An 18,140-nucleotide genomic window follows, 5' to 3' on the forward strand; every position below is an offset into this window, starting at 1 on the left:
CCTCTGGGATGTTTTTCAAAGCTCCAAATTGTGTAATTAAAAAGCAAGACTCTTCCAGCTGTGCTTAAGATATAGAGGGGTTTCTCTTTCCATTTTCTCATGGATTTCTGTTAGCCGTTGTATTAAGAGATCATCGTAGTGTAGTGACCCAAACCTTTTCCAAGCTCCTTGCAAACAGGCTGCATATCTCTCTTCTTTCCCACTTTATTTGTCTCTTCTCTAGTGTTCTAAACAGTCACACTCTCTTCTCAGGGAGACAATGTGGGTGAGGTAATATCCTTTACTCGAACAACTTCCACAGAGTTGGTCAAATAAAAGATATTACCTCACCCGCCTTGTCTCTCTAATATCCTGGGAGTGGGACAGCTTCAGCTACACCACACACGACAATCTCTTCTTGTAAGGAAATCTCCCCACGCCTCTCATGATTTTGTCACCTCTCCCTACACCCCTGCTATTCCTGTTCTATCGTTTTTGAGATAGGGTGACCAGAATATATATATTGTAATCTCTTATTTCTCCCATCATAGTGGAAGGAAAAAATAAGTGCCTGTATAGAAGAAAGCAGATGATCACTGTATACAGTGATGCGGACAATAGGCATTCTGTTATATGCTTTTCAAGACTTCATGATTTCTCTCTCCCCTTCTGTTTCTAGCCCTTCTCTGAAGAAATTCACAGGACAAGACAATGTGAATAACTATAGCTAGAAGTTTAGAACCTTTAGTCAAACATTGAGAAATCAAATCGCTTCTCCTGTCGTGTTCACAGTCTGAATCAAGTGTTTGTAAGGCACGCAGATATACTGCTGGGCAGAAAACTGTTGTCCTGTCCTTTGAAAAAGGTTCAGGATTTCCTTTTTTTCCTGTTCTGCATTGGGATGAAACCAAGGCCTGTTGAAATTTTCCATGAAAAAAGTGAGACCCCCTCTCTAACAATAGCCAAGTGATTAGAGCACTCAGCTAGGATGCAGAAAGTCCAAGTATCAGGCCCTGCTCTAGCCTGATTCATTACCCTCCCGCTGTGGCCTAATGAATATGTCATTGTTAATACAAAGTGGAACAGCTCCCACAAAAGAGATGGATTCTATTGCTAGGTGATTAGGACACTGAATCAGGCAGAGCAGGAATATGAGCCCTAGGTCCCCCACTTCTCAGCTGACTGTCCTGCCCACTGGGATATTCTGGGGTGGGTCTCATTGATTCCCTCTCTCCCGGGCTTAAGCAGAAATTCCATCCTGGACCCGAGAAACCTTCCCAACAACATGCTTTGTCCCCAAAAAATTCCCAACTGGCTCTTCTCCGATGCCACAGAGACAGGCCTGGTATAAAACGCTTTTACGCAGACAACTAAGCTGCTCCTAATAGGCTGCACGTGACTGGAAGTGCATGTGAATCCTTATCAAACATTTCAGTAATAAAGAATGATAGTTTAGACTAAGCTTTTAAAAACCAGAATCCTTTTGGAATTGTGGGTGTGATCAGGCACGTAGACCTCCAAGATGACCCTACTTTGTACCAAGAAAGGGAGTACTTGTGGCACCTTAGAGACTAACCAATTTATTTGAGCATAAGCTTTCATGAGCTACAGCTCACTTCATCGGATGCATGTAGGTGTAGCTCACGAAAGCTCATGCTCAAATAAATGTGTTAGTCTCTAAGGTGCCACAAGTCCTCCTGTTCTTTTTGCGAATACAGACTAACACGGCTGCTACTCTGAAACCTACTTTATACTGACTTTGTACTTGTAGAAACAAAAAGGAGGGGCTACTTAAGGCCGGATTGAAAATTGCATTTACACAGGGCCTATCATTTGGAAGATCCCCGAGGGTGTCATAAATTACCCATAATTCTCTGGTTTCAGAGTAGCAGCCGTGTTAGTCTGTATCCGCAAAAAGAACAGGAGGACTTGTGGCACCTTAGAGACTAACACATTTATTTGAGCATCAGCTTTCGTGAGCTACAGCTCACTCTGGCATGTTTCAGAGGAACAGCCGTGTTAGTCTGTATTCGCAAAAAGAAAAGGAGTACTTGTGGCACCTTAGAGACTAACCAATTTATTTGAGCATGAGCTTTCGTGAGCTACAGCTCACTTCATCAGATGTATACCGTGGAAACTGCAGCAGACTTTATATACACACAGAAATCATGAAACAATACCTCCTCCCACCCCACTGTGTGAACATCTTCCTCTAGTGGCCAGCCCAAGCAACTACAACAGCGTGCTACAGACTTCCAGCTGACGTGGGTTGCTTTTTTTTAAGCTGATGCATTAGAACTTGGCGATTTTGGTGTGATTCCCCACGGTGACAAATATCTTGTCTTTCCAAAATGGCACCCCATATGGGATTTAAACGCCCATGGACCTTAGGTTCTTTGGATGAGCATTTCCTAAGAGAGGACATCTGTGATGAACTGGCTAAGTACTTACAATCATGTCTCTCTAGTTGGTGGATAAGACCATGCTGCTTAATAACATTTAATGGAGCTGTTCCTTTAATTCAAGTGGCAGGAGCTTGGGCTTTTAGTGCAAACGGTCCTGGGTTCCGAGTCTGCGTACACAGCTGTAGCATGTTATATACAACTGCACTGAAATGCAGCCACCTCTCATAGAATCACAGAATATCAGGGTCGGAAGGGACCCCAGGAGGTCATCTAGTCCAACCCCCTGCTCAAAAGCAGGACCGATCCCCAATTAAATCATCCCAGCCAGGGCTTTGTCAAGCCTGACCTTAAAAACTTCTAAGGAAGGAGATTCCACCACCTCCCTAGGTAACGCATTCCAGTGTTTCACCACCCTCCTAGTGAAAAAGTTTTTCCTAATATCCAACCTAAACCTCCCCCACTGCAACTTGAGACCATTACTCCTTGTCCTGTCCTCTTCTACCATTGAGAACAGTCTAGAGCCATCCTCTCTGGAACCACCTTTCAGGTAGTTGAAAGCAGCTATCAAATCCCCCCTCATTCTTCTCTTCTGCAGACTAAACAATCCCAGTTCCCTCAGCCTCTCCTCATAAGTCATGTGTTCCAGACCCCTAATCATTTTTGTTGCCCTTCGCTGGACTCTTTCCAATTTATCCACATCCTTCTTGTAGTGTGGGGCCCAAAACTGGACACAGTACTCCAGATGAGGCCTCACCAATGTCGAATAGAGGGGGACGATCACGTCCCTCGATCTGCTCACTATGCCCCTACTTATACATCCCAAAATGCCATTAGCCTTCTTGGCAACAAGGGCACACTGCTGACTTATATCCAGCTTCTCGTCCACTGTCACCCCTAGGTCCTTTTCCGCAGAACTGCTGCCTAGCCATTCGGTCCCTAGTCTGTAGCTGTGCATTGGGTTCTTCCGTCCTAAGTGCAGGACCCTGCACTTATCCTTATTGAACCTCATCAGATTTCTTTTGGCCCAATCCTCCAATTTGTCTAGGTCCCTCTGTATCCTATCCCTGCCCTCCAGCGTATCTACCACTCCTCCCAGTTTAGTATCATTCGCAAATTTGCTGACAATGCAATCCACACAATCCTCCAGATCATTTATGAAGATATTGAACAAAACCGGCCCCAGGACCAACCCCTGGGGCATTCCACTTGACACCGGCTGCCAACTAGACGCTCTGGCCGGAGCGTGGCCACTATGTACCACACAGCATATGAGAAGAAATTTTGCCAGGGCAAATGGCTACTGATGAAAAGTTCCAGAAAATCTCCCGTTTCAGTCTACACAGAGCAGACAGGAGCCTTTTGCAAGGTTTGCTGTGGACACCCCTCCCCAGTCTGCCACTCTTGCTCCCACCCGCTTCCTCCAGTGGTCTCAATGGTACATTCAGTTTCCCTGCCTCCAGGGCCCAAAGGGTCAACCTTACTGGGGTTCTAGTCTGTTTGGTTCCAGGGAGCATAGGGAATTCCAGGCCTGGGCTACAATAAGCAATTGCTGTATCCACCACAGCCAGTGGGAATAGCCACCATTTTACCATTTCATGCTGTTTTATATATGTGTCCCTTCTGCACCATCTACCTGGCCAGGAAGAAAGGGAATGAAGCCACGAGGGGTCTATGGCCATTAACCCCTCTGCCTTGGATTGGCCACATTAGCTATTCCTCTATGCCGGTGAAATGGCATCTGAAATATCCTTCATCTCCATCGGCTTGAAGTTTTCAGGGACTAAATCTGGGATCTCCCCATTTCCACTTTCATGTCTGTCATTATTGCCCGTTGGGCAGGAGGGCAGAGCTAACACAGAGATGGAATGAGGGGCACATAATAAGGGAAGCAGCAAACCCACACTGAGCCCTACACTGGCAAGGACCCTTAGGAGCTGGTGGGGGTCCCTAGGTGTGGAACACTGTAGGCTTTAATGGCTTGACTAGCATCATGGAAGGAGTAGAAATGCAGAGTCATAGTGAAGTCTATGCTGCCAGAAAGGGCTGACAGCCTAGGCAGCTGTGTCCAGGGACTGGAGCTCTGCAGAACTGGTTGGGGTTCTGTAGGGCTTAGGGCCAGAATTTCCCAGAACTCCTGACGCCCAGCAGCTCCACTGCTGTCCTTCCTACCTCTCTGCAGGGAGGAGGCACGGATCAGAGCGCCTTAAAGCTATTGGGAACTTACAAAGCTGAGTTATGAGACCTTCAATTCCCACCTGCCCTGCAGGGGTGTTCCAATGAAAAGCACTGAATTCCTGCAGAAAAGATACACCCTCACCATAGGTTAGTGGGATTTTAAGACCCCTAGAGTCAGATTCATCCACCACTGGTAGCTGCCAGGGAGCAAGTCATATCTGTGGGGCTGGAGAATACGACTTGAGGATCCCTCCTGCCGCTGCAAAAAAGGCAGGGGTAGAACATGGGAAGGAAGCCTTAGCCATCAGCCCTTCTCTTCTCTTTCTGTTTCAGAAACACAACACTGTCAGAGCCTGCTCTTCTCTGTCTGATGGAAGCTTGCCATGTAAGTGGTTCGCTATGGGCTACTCTGGCTTCATGTTGTTTTTCTGGGGCCATAACATGTTTTTCCTTCTCCATCACAGCTTTTCCACTGGCTTTCACAGAACATACACGTGCGACACCAAACTCAGACGTGCTTGCGTTAGGTATACATATGGAGGGTGGATCAGCTGGCGTGGCCCAGATGAGATGATTCTGGTCTTGGACCTCCGGCTGATGGAGCTATACAATCTGATTGATTCAGCTAGCAGAACATCCCTCCATTTGCCGGGAAGGTGTGGACGTAGCTAGATCAGTAACAAATGGGATTCGGACTACATGCTGGCAATCAAGAATCACGAGTAATGCTATAGCTGTGCTACGTTGTTTGGGCTGCAAAGAAAATGAGATTCTGTTTTGCCTGCCATTAAAGAAGACACCGGTGAAGAATTATCTTCTCCCTCTCCAACCAGCATCATATAGTTTCTTTTTCAGGTTGCTGCTGACTTGCTCCCAGTGTCCAGCTTTTTGGTGGGGATAATGTGATCACCCGGGAGCTGTGAGGTCCCGGAAGAGGAGCGCCAAATCCACAGATCAGGATTAGCAATAAATGCATGGAAAAAAGGCCTTTCCTGAAAAACCATGTGAATGCTCTTAATGTGTGAATAGCTAACGAAGATCCTCTTCGCAGTCTCTGCACATTCTTCAGCTGCAGGGTATGTTCATTGATTCTGTGTCTCCAGCTACTTTATTCTTCTTTGCTTATTGCATCCAGGTTAAATTAAACCGACAAAAGGCCACTGCTGAAATGCTAAGAACCAATGGGGATTGCATTAATGGTTACCAATTCCAACTGGAAAATTGGTGCTTAGATTTTTTATAGCCCACCATGTGGACCTATTTCATCCAGCAGCAATAGGTAGGTCACCTCTAATTACCAGGGGTGAAATCCAACTCAGTGCGCCTTGCTCTGTCTCATTAATAAGGAATGAATATGAAAATTCATGACTGGGAGTTTTCTCTTAGGAAAACACTTAGGCACACATTTCTATGGTTTATTACAACTCCCTGCTAAATTTAAGACTTTGGAGTAATAAAGCATGTCGATCCAAACTCTTCCCAGGTGAATCTGGTGCTGGAGTACCCCAGCAATGAGTTAGTAACTAGAGCAGGTAGAGAAAGGTCGTACTGGTTCATGGCGGATTTTTGATAGGTCAGAGTCTGGTTTGGTTCTGACTTGGAATGAAAATCAACAGTTTTAAAATCATTGGTGAAAGGGAATAGAGCTTTGGCACCAGAGCCGTTCACCTGGAAGGCTGCCCCAGAGACGCGAACTCTTGAAGCTCTGGGATGTCTGGGCTGCTGAGGAGCCGCAAGCCTGGGAGCTTGGGCATCATGGCTTCCAGTCATGGCACACCAAGCAGGCTGCCAAGGAGCCAGGTGGCCGATCTAGTAAGAGGCCAGGCAAGTTTCATGAGTGGCCTGGCGGGCAGTGCTCAATCAGATCTTCATTGAAATGGAATGGTCTCCATGGAACATTTCGATGACGACAAATCAGCAAATTCAGATGAAAAAAGGTTTCACTAGCATTTTTCCACCCAGCTCTAATTATTGTTATTTGTATTACAGTAGCACCTAGAAGCCCCAACTGAGGGCCTTATTGTGCATGGTGCTGTACATACACAGAATGTGCTAAATAGGCAAAGGGTGGGAGTGGGAAACAGAGAGGGGAAGTGACTTGCTTTAGGTCACACAGCAGATCAGTGGCAGAGCCAGGCCTCTTTATTCCCACTCCAGTGCTTTGTGCACTAGACCACGCTGCCTTTCCTGCAGAGTATGGTTCTGTTTATAGATGCCTACATGGATAGATTAGATAGGTTAGACAAAAACATTAGATAGACAGATTAAATAGATAGGCCACTCTTCAGGGAAGAAACTGGCTCTTTGTATGTGTTTGCACAGCTCCTGGCACAATGGAGTCCCAATCCTAATTAAAACTCTGAGTGCTAAGATAATATAAATATTAAATAATAAGACAGATCTCCTGGAATTACACTAGGGATGAATTTGACTCCTCCTGTGGTAAATCGAGAGGCTCATCATCTCTGCTATATAGGCTGAATGGCTGCTGATAAAGGGGCTCTTTGACTGGTGCCATTCAGGTGTATGCGTGGCTATTCTTAGCTTCACTTAATGCAGTAATGGAGAGATGTGACTCACCTTTCAAACTGTGTTGTCTCTGGTCTATAATTAGTTCACCGATAAGTGTCATGTGCTCTATTACAGTTAGATCGTAAACTCTTCAGAGCAGGACTCATTGAAACATTGGGCACTGTCTGGCTAATCATATTTGGACCTTTTTCTCTGAATCACAGTGATGGCATCTCATATTGAAGAAAACAAGAATCCAGTGCACTCAAGGTGTCAGATCTTTCAGTCTGATGCCATTATTCATTAGCTATTAAGAACATGTGAGCAGATCATGGAAGGCTAAGGGTGGCCAGGGCAGTCTAAGATGCCAGTGATTTCTCTGACCAGCGCTGGATAGTTACTTTCTTTTTTGGCCAAATTCCTTCCTCTGCCTTCTGCAGAAGTCTCACCGTAAGTGGCTGCTGCTTGGTTTTTATGGCTTTGCCTCCCATTTTTGCAGAGGCAAATCTTTTAATCACCAGTAGGATCAATGTCTGGGTGGGTGGGGTTAGCTCCGGAACTCTTAACACTCTTTAATTTCTCCTGCCATGATCATCTTCAGTGTGTGTCTCCACTCCTTTTCTCTGACACTGCAGAGCTGCTGTGAGTGCCATGCTAGCTCTGTATGGCAGCCTCTCCTCTGCTATAACCCTCTACTTTCAGGGGTTTCTAACTCAAATGTTAAATAATGAAGGCTAGCTCACAATTTTCCTACTTGCAGGAGTCTATCTCAAAGCCTTATTTTTCACCCTATTTTTAATACATGTAGCACTTGGCACTCAAAGTATGGCTCCGAATGCTGGGCACGAAGGCAGATCTTGAATACAGTGGAAATGAAAATGTTAAGATGGATGTTACGAGGATGGACTGAGTTCAGAATGAATGAATTAGGGCAAGGGGAAGGTGGTACCTATTATAGACATGAGGGGATTCTGGCTTTGATGGTTTGGGCATGGGCAAAGAAAGTCAGAAGAATATATAGGAAACAGGGTGTTAAACTTAGAAGTGGAGGGTAAGAGAAGGGATCGAAGACTCAAAACTAGATGGACAGATGTCATACAAGAGGATTTGATTAGCTGTGGAGTTTCCAAGGAACTGCTTCAAGACAGACTGGAATGGAGAAGGAGGACTTGAAGAGCCGGCCCCATAGAGATGGGGCTAAGGCTAGAAAAAGTGGAAGAAGACTTAGCACTCAAAGTGTTCTACAGATAATAGCTAATTAAACCTCACTGCTACCCTGCTAGGTAAGAAGGTCAGTGTAAGTATGTTCCTCGCATATCCTAGAACTTTGGATGGACACACTGTGGATAAACTGAAATAAATAAAATACCCTGATGGAAAAGTCTTATGGATTTTAATAGGTATGCAAGCAATAGAGTTCAACTGAAACATGAGGCCCAATTATGCCAACTTTGTGCATGTGGGCTGGATCCAAAACCCACTGAAGTCATTGGAAAGACGCCAGTGGGCTTTGGATCAGTCTAAAAATTGGAACATTTCTATGGGCCAGGTCCAAAGCTCATCGAAGTCAACAGGAGTATGTCCATTGACTTTCTAGGCTTTCAATGAGGCCCTTATACAGAACATGATGGTAAAGCTATGACTTTCTATGAAACTATAGGATGGTCAAAAACAACGTACAGAAAACTTATTCTTTTCTAATTCTATGGGATTTTCCCTTCAGGAAGATAAATATACAGATAAGGGATATTAAAGGGATCAGAAAGGTTGAAGGACTCGTTCTTTATATTTAAGGTACCATGGACTTGACCCCTCAGTGTGGTTTGATGCCAGAGCAGCTAGGCTGCCTCTAAAGATATCCTGCGGCATTCACCTTAATGGCTCAATCCTACAAGTGAGCCCCTTTGGGCTCAGTGCAGGCCAAGCAGGCACCCTCATGACTCACAATGCAGGATCATGGCCTGATGTTACTACTCTGATCTCAGCCCTTTGGCATTCTCTTAGCTTTCAGTGGAGACATTTCAAAATAGCAGCTAGTGGGCATATCTTACTGCACTCTATTTCTTATGAGGAGGTGAGGAGAACACGTTCTCTTGATAAACCGGAAAATATGGGCAGGGTTAAAAAAAAGTCCTGGCAAACAATATTTGAAAAGATTTAGAAGAGGCAATCCATCTTTAGTGACCAAGCAGTTACTTAAACTGTACACTGTTTGGGCCAGGGATCATATGTGTATGTACAGCGTCTAGCACAATGGGGTGCTGATTCGCAGAGGGTGGCTTGTGGCTGCTGCTGCCATACATAGAATAGATAATTATTATTAAAAGTTTTCTTGAACTTATCACCTATAAAGAAGGAGTTTCCATTTCTCCTGCCTCTCCTTTTCTCAGCTCCTCAGCCTAAGGAGACTGCTCCGTTACTAGAGAGAGGTTTTCAGTTGCCAAGGAAGCTCTGGTGAAAGAGGTGGATGGGTGCATGCAGTGGATGCATGCATCCGATGAAGTGAGCTGTAGCCCACGAAAGCTTATGCTTTAATAAATTTGTTAGTCTCTAAGGTGCCACAAGTACTCCTGTTCTTTTTGCGGATATAGACTAACACGGCTGCTACTCTGAAACCTTCTGTAATCAGTTATCAACCAGCAATAATTCACCTGCAAGTCCAGCACCTACCCTTGAGAACTGACTTTCATCTCTGAAAAGATTTCCTTTTTCATCGGTCTTCTCTCAGGACATTTATTTTTCCCTTTCCAACATCAGGCCATGTAGGATACTCAGGCTGTATTGAAGGGGCACTTGCTTGAAAGACTAATTGTCAGTTTTATGCTCCAGAGTTCATCTAGCCAGGCTCTCCTTTGCTTGTCCCCTGATCCTGCACATCTCTGAATTGGATTCAGATTTCAGCTCTGGCCAGACCCTCCAGATCTAAACTAGCCACATCCCATTCAGGCGCACCGTGTCTCCCCAGACCCATGGCTTTCTGCTCTCCTATCCCTTCTTTGGAATATCTCGGTTTTGAGCACATTCACTCATCTTTTATGTTATTTCTCTTTCACCCGTTCTGATAGCTCTGTCCATCATGGGCTCTGTATTCCAGCAAATGCCTGGCTCAGTCCCCTCAAGCCAAGAGGGGTGCTTGTTTTAACAATATAGCTTCCTCTGCAACCCCAGCAATTCAAGCAGAGTCCATTGCCCTCCCGCTTTCTTCCTAGGGTTGCATTTCTTCATCCAGTGGTTTTCCTTTCCATTTTTTCCCTACAAGACTCATTGTTACCTCAGGCATCAATAAATGCTACAAGAGGGCAAGGAAAAAGCCTCCTACAGGCATGGAAGCCAAATTTGCTCTACACTAGTTATTCATATTTCTCTGAATTGTTCTGGTCCCCCCCAGGAAGCTGTGAAAGGTAGAGGCTGTTAGCTGTACCATGGTGGGCTGTGCAATTCTACAGGGCCCCTGGCTCAAAGCAGTTGAAATCCTTAGCAGAAAAATGTCCTGTGCATGCCTGAAAGTGTACTTTAAATTGATTATAAACTCATTGGACCAGCGCCTCAGCTGATGTAAATCGGTGTACTATTATTTATGGGTTTCTTTTTGTATTACCACAGCATCTAGGAGCCCCAGTCATGAACCAGGACCTGACCATGCTAGGTGCTGAACAAACACAGGACAAAAAGATAGCCGCCATCCCAAAGATCTTACAATCTAAGACAAGAGACAGACATGGGAATCCAAGGAAACAATGAGGAAAATATTGGTCCACAGGATGAACAGTGGTGTCAGCACACCAGCCGCCTAACCATTGTCAAGTTTTTTGTAGGCCTCATGGCAAAGGTATAGTTCCATTAGCTTCAATGAAGCCAGGCCAGTTTATACCAATGGTGGTTCTGGCCTGCTGTTTATAATTGTGTTCCCAGCTGTATGGTATTACTCCTCACTAAGGATGAGCCACACACATAGGAACGCTGGTTCATTTTGCTGGGTCATGTCAAGCGGTCAGGGTGCGCCAGTGAATCTGGCCCATCATGCTTAACCTTCCAAAAGAACAAAAAGCACCATGGAGCTGACACAAAGTGAGGAGAATTTCAACCCAAAGGGAGAGTTTCTGGGGAAATTTGTTGAATATATTTATTAATGAACGGGAAAAATGGAGGGGAGCAGTAAGGTAGCAAATGAAAAGAGTGAGCTAATAGGGTTAATTAGCTACAGGATCAATTAACTAGAAAGCCTGCAGCTGCAAATGCTCTAATATACAGAATGGTGTGCTGCCAGCTGTAAATATATCAACCTGATGTGTAAGGACTCACTCTGTCCTGGGGCTGATCACTTGCAACTCCCACTGTGTCTAAGGACCTTGGCAGTTCTCAGGATCAGGACCCAATTTCAGCTTGACACAAATACCTCTGCCATTTCTAGTTCATCACGAGTCGTTGTTTCCAAAGTAGCAGCAACTGTAAGAGAAATACCCTTTCCTCCCCGTTCCCTGCACTTAGCATCAGCCAGCTGGGATTTATGCATTTGGCATTTCATTGTTAATTCAAAGATGCAACCACGGGAAGCGTTAGAACTTGGAACGCAAACACTCCCTGGGCTTTGACTCTGCTGATGGTTAAACCCCTTACACATATAACAGGTTACACCTCTGAGATTTCTCAAATCGACTGCTACTTAACAACAGTGTAAAGAGAGGGTGAATACTAAACCAGGCCCTCCGAAGGGAAACAGGTGACAGTTTTCAGGAGGCAAAATCTGAAGTAACATATATTTTTAATTGCATGTGTGCATAAGTTTGCACGTGTGTGTGGTGTGCGTGTGCACACGTGTGTTTATGTGGGGAAACCTCCTCTTGTCTTCCGTGGGGGCAGGATCAGAGCTAAGGTGTGTGTAGCAGGACATTTTCATGGATAGCTGGGCAGATGTTCAAGGTCCAGGTGCTTACAAGAAAGCAGCTGCCAATAAAATGAATGCAGCCTGTTGAGCAGAACAATCATTCTGATTTCACACAGTTGTGATCCACCGGTTGGGTGTTAAAACAATCGACCCCTGACTCTCTCTGAGGCTTGAGTCTAATAGCGTTGTTCCGTTTTTAAATACAGTAAATAAATTAAGGAAAAGATATGCCAGCCTTCATATGATTCCAGCAGGGGAAAGTCTGTCAGTCCTTAGGAGGTAAAACTCTAGGTATCCCAGGGAGCATAACCTCAGTAATAATAATAATCCCGAGCATTTTAGTGAAATAAGACAACAGAGAGAAAGGACCCTTTCCTTTCCCTTCTCCAGGTAGAGCTTAGGTTCTTCAGCGCAGGAATGTCTGCGCTACAGCAGCACAGCTGTACTGCAGTCACACAAGGGGTTTTTCTAGTGCTGTAGAAAATCCACTCCCTTGAGAGGTTGGGGGTTACACTGGGGGTTGGGTGGTAATATCAGGGCGTGATATTTTTCACAGTCCTGAGCGATGCAGCTAGGTTGACCAAAGTTTTAGATATGGACCAGGCCTAAGTGGTTGTACGGTGCCCAGCATAACGGGGCCTAATCACATTTAGGGCCTCTACTAGCCACTAAATACTACAAACAATTCTGTTCTATACAGAGCTTTCGGTGATGACAAACTACAAAAGTCCTTGGGCAAGTCACTTAACCACTCTACCTCAGTTTCCACATCTGTAAATGGGAACAATAATACTTCTTATGAGGCTGAATTAATTCATATTTATGAAGCACACTGAGCTTAGATGGAAGATGCTATATAACAGACACACAGGCAAAGATTATATATTAATGATGCATTTACTGTGGTCACCAACAGTCCGTGGTACAATTATTCCTTGTACTGTATCTCATTGCAGCCTCTCTATTCCACTCTGCTTATGCTCTCTGATGTGGTCTAATGGTCCTTATTTGCTGTAGCTACTCATAAATCCTTTGCTATCCACTCTTCATTTATTCCCACCCCTCTCAGTAAACTGATTGTAGTTTAATCATTTGCTCACCAGTTCTAAGTCACTAAGGAAAATGTTATTATTACTCCACCTCTATTTTATGTTCTTGTAATTATTTCCACTTCTGTGATTACTCTCATTAGCTAACTGGTTTCTGATGGCTGTACAGTAGCTGGGATTATATTTTCATTAATCACAGTGTTAAACCTGTCTAGTTAGAGTCTGTGATTTTGTGCATTAGGATTTGAAATAAGTCAATACCAAAGTAATCTGAAAAGGAAAAAAAATCCATACAAAATAGACATTATATTAGTCAGCAGGTTAGCTGACAGCTAATATATTTAGAAATGTTATGATTTACAAGAGCAAACAAGCCATTTATTTAGCTCCTATAATAAAGATAAAACAGAAGTCTCCATTCATACCTATTTAAGGTGACTTCTTTGATCCAAGTCAGATGATTGACATATTAAACTGGGATCAAAAATAAAGAAACTGACAATACATTTCCTTTATTCCCATAGAGGCAACAAAGAACAGTGCTTCATATACAGTTTCTCTTTGTCATATGAGAAACACAGAACAGTGCAGAAATGAAAGTGTATTCTTCATCATTTGGATACTATTTCTTCTCAGGCACTCCAAACCATGGAGTTTGTGAAACCAACATCCACAAAGTAAACTGATATTTCATGATAGCTTACAATAATCAGAACAAATCAACGTTGCTTGGCCTTCATTGTTTAACCATAAATATGAAGGAATATTCCTCTCAGTTGTGAAAAGCGACAGAATGAGACTTAGTAGGTATACAGCACTCAAAGTCCTGGTTTGGGTTAGGCCTTGAAACACCCCTGTGAAGTAGGTAGATAATTATTATTAGCTGGAGAAATTGAGGCAGAACTAAGGTGAGTTGCCCACAAGATCACAGAGCAAGAAGCAGAACTCACACTTGTAGACCAAGCGGCTTCTCATGGTTTGTTAACAGAGCACCGCACTGACGCAAACACCAAAAACATTTAATTTCACACTTTTGTTCTATGGGTGGAAGCCTGGCTCCATTAAAGTCAATAGGAGTTTTGCCATTGTCTTCAACAGGGCCAGGATTTCTCCCAATATCTCTGCCACAGACTTGTTCTGTCACCTTGTGCAAGTCACTTAACCTCACCACGTGTCAGGTCCCCAGGCTTACCTCTCTTCAATATCTTTGAAATCCTCAGATGAAAGGTGCTATGGAAGTGTGAAGCTTTGTTATTATGGTTACCAACATGGGGATCACAAAGTGCAAACACTCTGAGCTCTTCATAAGGCAATGGAGACACAAAGGAGAAAAGACGAGAACTGTGGAATTTTATAAATCAGAGCTATTTTCGTTTCGAAAGGCTGAAAATTGATTATGCTCTGTTCTAGCAGAGAAACTACAGATCTGTTTAGACTTTAGATTCTCTCGCTTTCTTTTTTCTAGGCTAGTCCTGCATGTCATCAGTTTCACTGAAAAGCAATCTCCTTACGTTTAGCATCATTGCAGTCTATCTGAGGAATGATACTCACTGTAGCGAGCGTCTGCCATTGCTGCTTGGCGGCAATAGGATTGGGCAGTGCAGCGGCTTGGGCTGAACACAAGCATCTAGGCTGGGTCCAAGCCAGGCAAGTGAAATGGAAAGGGACCATTTTCTGCCTACTTTCTGCACTAGCCAGAAGCATCTCCTGCAAAACAACCTACCCCTGTTTAAGTGGGCATACAGGGTAATGTGCTCCTGTCTCTTGTCTGCCACACAGCATCAGGACTTACTAGAAATGTCTGCCTCCAATGTCTCTGCCCAAGGCAAAGCTTCCTATTTGTTGTTAGGGAAGGGCCAGAATTAAATCCCTGAATTCAAATTCCCCTGAACTTCAGGATAACGTGGCCCCCGGATCCAAACGTCTGCTTGGGATCCAGCACAATAGCGGTTTGCTGTCTTGCATAGATCTTCAAAGGATCTTCTTTAGAAATGGGTGCACTGGGCATGTGTGGGGAAATACAAAAGGGAACTTGGGTATTTTCTACAGTTGCAGGAACAGCTGCAGAAAAATTATAGCAAATGAATACCGTTCACCGCAGAAATCAGCACCGCCACAAACTGCAGGTACAGGGACGCTGCAGAGAGGAGTACACCCCAAGGTTTTCTGAACCCCTTGCAAATGCTGAGGTTGTGCAGCCTTCGTAAACTGCATGGAGCTCAGGAAAGTTTGCTACCAATTTCCATATGTAGTGTCCTGAATTTTCCAACAATCAGTATCCAGGGGTTTTTCTTATCCCTTCGACAAGTGTTTCTAGCCATGACGGACAACCGGATGCCATGATATGTATTCCCATACTCAGTCCGGTAGCGTAGTAAAAGATAGCCGATCTTAGCTCAGAGGGGAGTACATTACTTTCAGTGTGTCACTATACAAAATTTCTGGGAGCAGTTGTATTTCTTTGCGGCTCTTTTCAAAAATTGCTTTGGCTCTTTTTCATGGTGGCGTGGACAAAGAGTTTAACGTATTTTGTAAAATGGGAATGGATATGAAAATCTTGAAAGAGTTACTAACCTTTTATAAGTAATCCACACAAAATGGCGCTTCTCTTCATTTTACCAGCTTATGTTTCTCTATGCCAACTCTTTCCTGAATTATAGTTCTGTTATCTGACTTTACGGTGATCGGTGTATCCTAGAGGAAATATATCCTTCCAGGTAGTCTGCAGGTAAGGTGAAGACTTTTCAGTAGTAATAATAGATGCTACTGTTTAAAAAAAGTGACTTTGTATAGAAGTTTAGGTAAGACTCTCGGTATAAATCAGGGTAGCTCCACGGACTTCAGTTCAACAAAGCTTATAGGGATTTAGATCAATTGAGACTCTCTCTTTATATTTAAGTCACTAGTCTAATAAGAACATTTTCAAGCTGCACAGGAGAAAAAAACCATCATCAAATAATTTTCCATTGCCCAGCAGTTGGAATAACTGAAAGCAATCCAATACAAATTAATCAAAGCCTGCAACACCAAGTAACTGTAAAAAGCTGTTGTCCATTTAAAGCTATCATATGGTGTTACAGATATTACAGTTAGGGCTGGTCAAAATTTTTCCATCAAAACTTGGTGTCAGATTGAGATTTTGTGCAAAATGTCTGCTTTCTGCAGAAAATTTTGACTTTTGTCAAAAAACCTGAACAACTGAAAACTGAAAACTGAAAACTTTCTGGTTTTCATCCAAAAACTGAAAAATTTCGGCTGAAAACTAACTAATTTCCATTGGAAATTTCACTCCAGTGCCTCATGGGAATTGGAGCTTGAGTACCTCATTTCCCCATTCTACTCTATGAACCAGACTACAGTCTGCATCTTCCACAATGCATCACATCATCTCAGGTAGAAAGGATACCATGGTGCATCATGGGAAATGTAGTCCCACCAGGGAACATAGCCAATAGAGGAGAAAAAAAATTCCAACCAGCTCTAATTACAGTAAGCTAGAAGGCTAGTAGACAAGCTAGATCCTGATCCTCCAAAGACTGACATGAAGCTGGATTTTAAATATTCATCAGTAATCAAGAATTAACTCCCCACTGTTTGCTGGGAAAGTTTGGATCTGGATGCACACTTGATGTATTGGCCAGTTCTAATATCCTCAATTAGAAGAGAAAACAAAAACAATCAACCAAAGTGCCTTTGACTGAAGAGAGACCATCTGTCTGGAACCCAAATGCTTTACATGCTAAGGCCGCATAGCTTCTGACTCATTAGTCCTTTCATCAAACGGCTGTCCTTTTTCACTAACTACTCAGGATAGGCCGTTTATTAAAATGTGCATACAGACTCATGTGCAGACTGGAGAATGGACTGCCATACCACTTTTAAAAATCACCTATAGACAACATAGGGGAATGCTTTCCAAAGCCAACAATATGGAGTTGTGAAACAATCTAGACATGTCTAGTTTAATAAATTGGCGTGAGTTGTTTCCTGCATAATCTTGTCAGATTGTTTCAGGCTTCAGTGGTCTTCATTTGCCAATAGTTAGGACTCTATTGCATCTGAAATATTTCAGTCTTTCTACTTACCTAGACGCCAGTTCAGCAAAGCACTTAAGCATGTGCTTAACTTTGAAGTCAAAGGGATATAAGCACATACTTCAATGATTTGTTGAACCGGGTCTTAGACAATAATTGCAGTATCTCCACTACCACAGTCGGATAACTATTGGCAAATGTTGACTTTTTAATGGTGCCTCTATATCTAGTTATCTCAGTATCCCTTAGTCTCATACCACCGAGAATCAATCTACAGTATGGGCTGACAACTGAAGAAGGGCATCTAATCTGTGCATAAGGCACAGTCTTGTTCTAGGTTTCTCAGAGTTTGGATAGAGTGAGAGGACTTTGAAAGAAGCTACAGTAGAGTCACTACTTAAGGAATTAATTGATTTAAGGTAATATTTCTGTACAGTGTAACTTTATAAACCAAGAAAGTAATGTTCATAACTTTTCATCTTGTACTGCCTGCCTTAATCTCTGGCAGAGATGGGAGAAACGGGCAGTTATTTCATGTGAGAGATTGAGAGGATGAGGGAACTGACATCACAAGCGACCCTTCAAACAGAGACAACATTTGAAATGAAGTATTTCTTCAGGGAAACATCTCAGCTTGCTTTAGCCCCAGATTCTGATATTGTACCCCACATAAAGATTTCACAAAAATGCATTTGCAAGTGTGCAGTTGGATGATACACACATGCCACTAATTGCATTTGCAGGGGGGAAAAATTAGAGGACATGCCTAAAAATACCTCCAAGCCTTTTGAAGGCACATTTTCAGGGGGAAACAGGTTGAACCTCCAAGAAGAGTGAGCTTCTTGGGCTAAATCTGTAACTCTTTTCAAGCATGCTTCCAAGTTTCATTCCCCTACTTTTGTGTATGCGTGATGGTCACCATCTTGGCCGACACACTGGGGACTGAATGGAGGAACCTCCAGAACTAAAAGTATGAGCAGCCTCAACTTTAGCTCATACTGTAACAGAGCTGGATCTTCTGCAAACTGGGCTTGCAGGGTGGAGGAGGTAATGTAGCTCATGCCAGTGGGTTACAAATACAGTGGATGGCACCTGCATGTTT

This window comes from Caretta caretta, chromosome 13 (assembly GCF_965140235.1).
Source record: "Caretta caretta isolate rCarCar2 chromosome 13, rCarCar1.hap1, whole genome shotgun sequence".
NCBI lineage: Eukaryota > Metazoa > Chordata > Testudines > Cheloniidae > Caretta > Caretta caretta.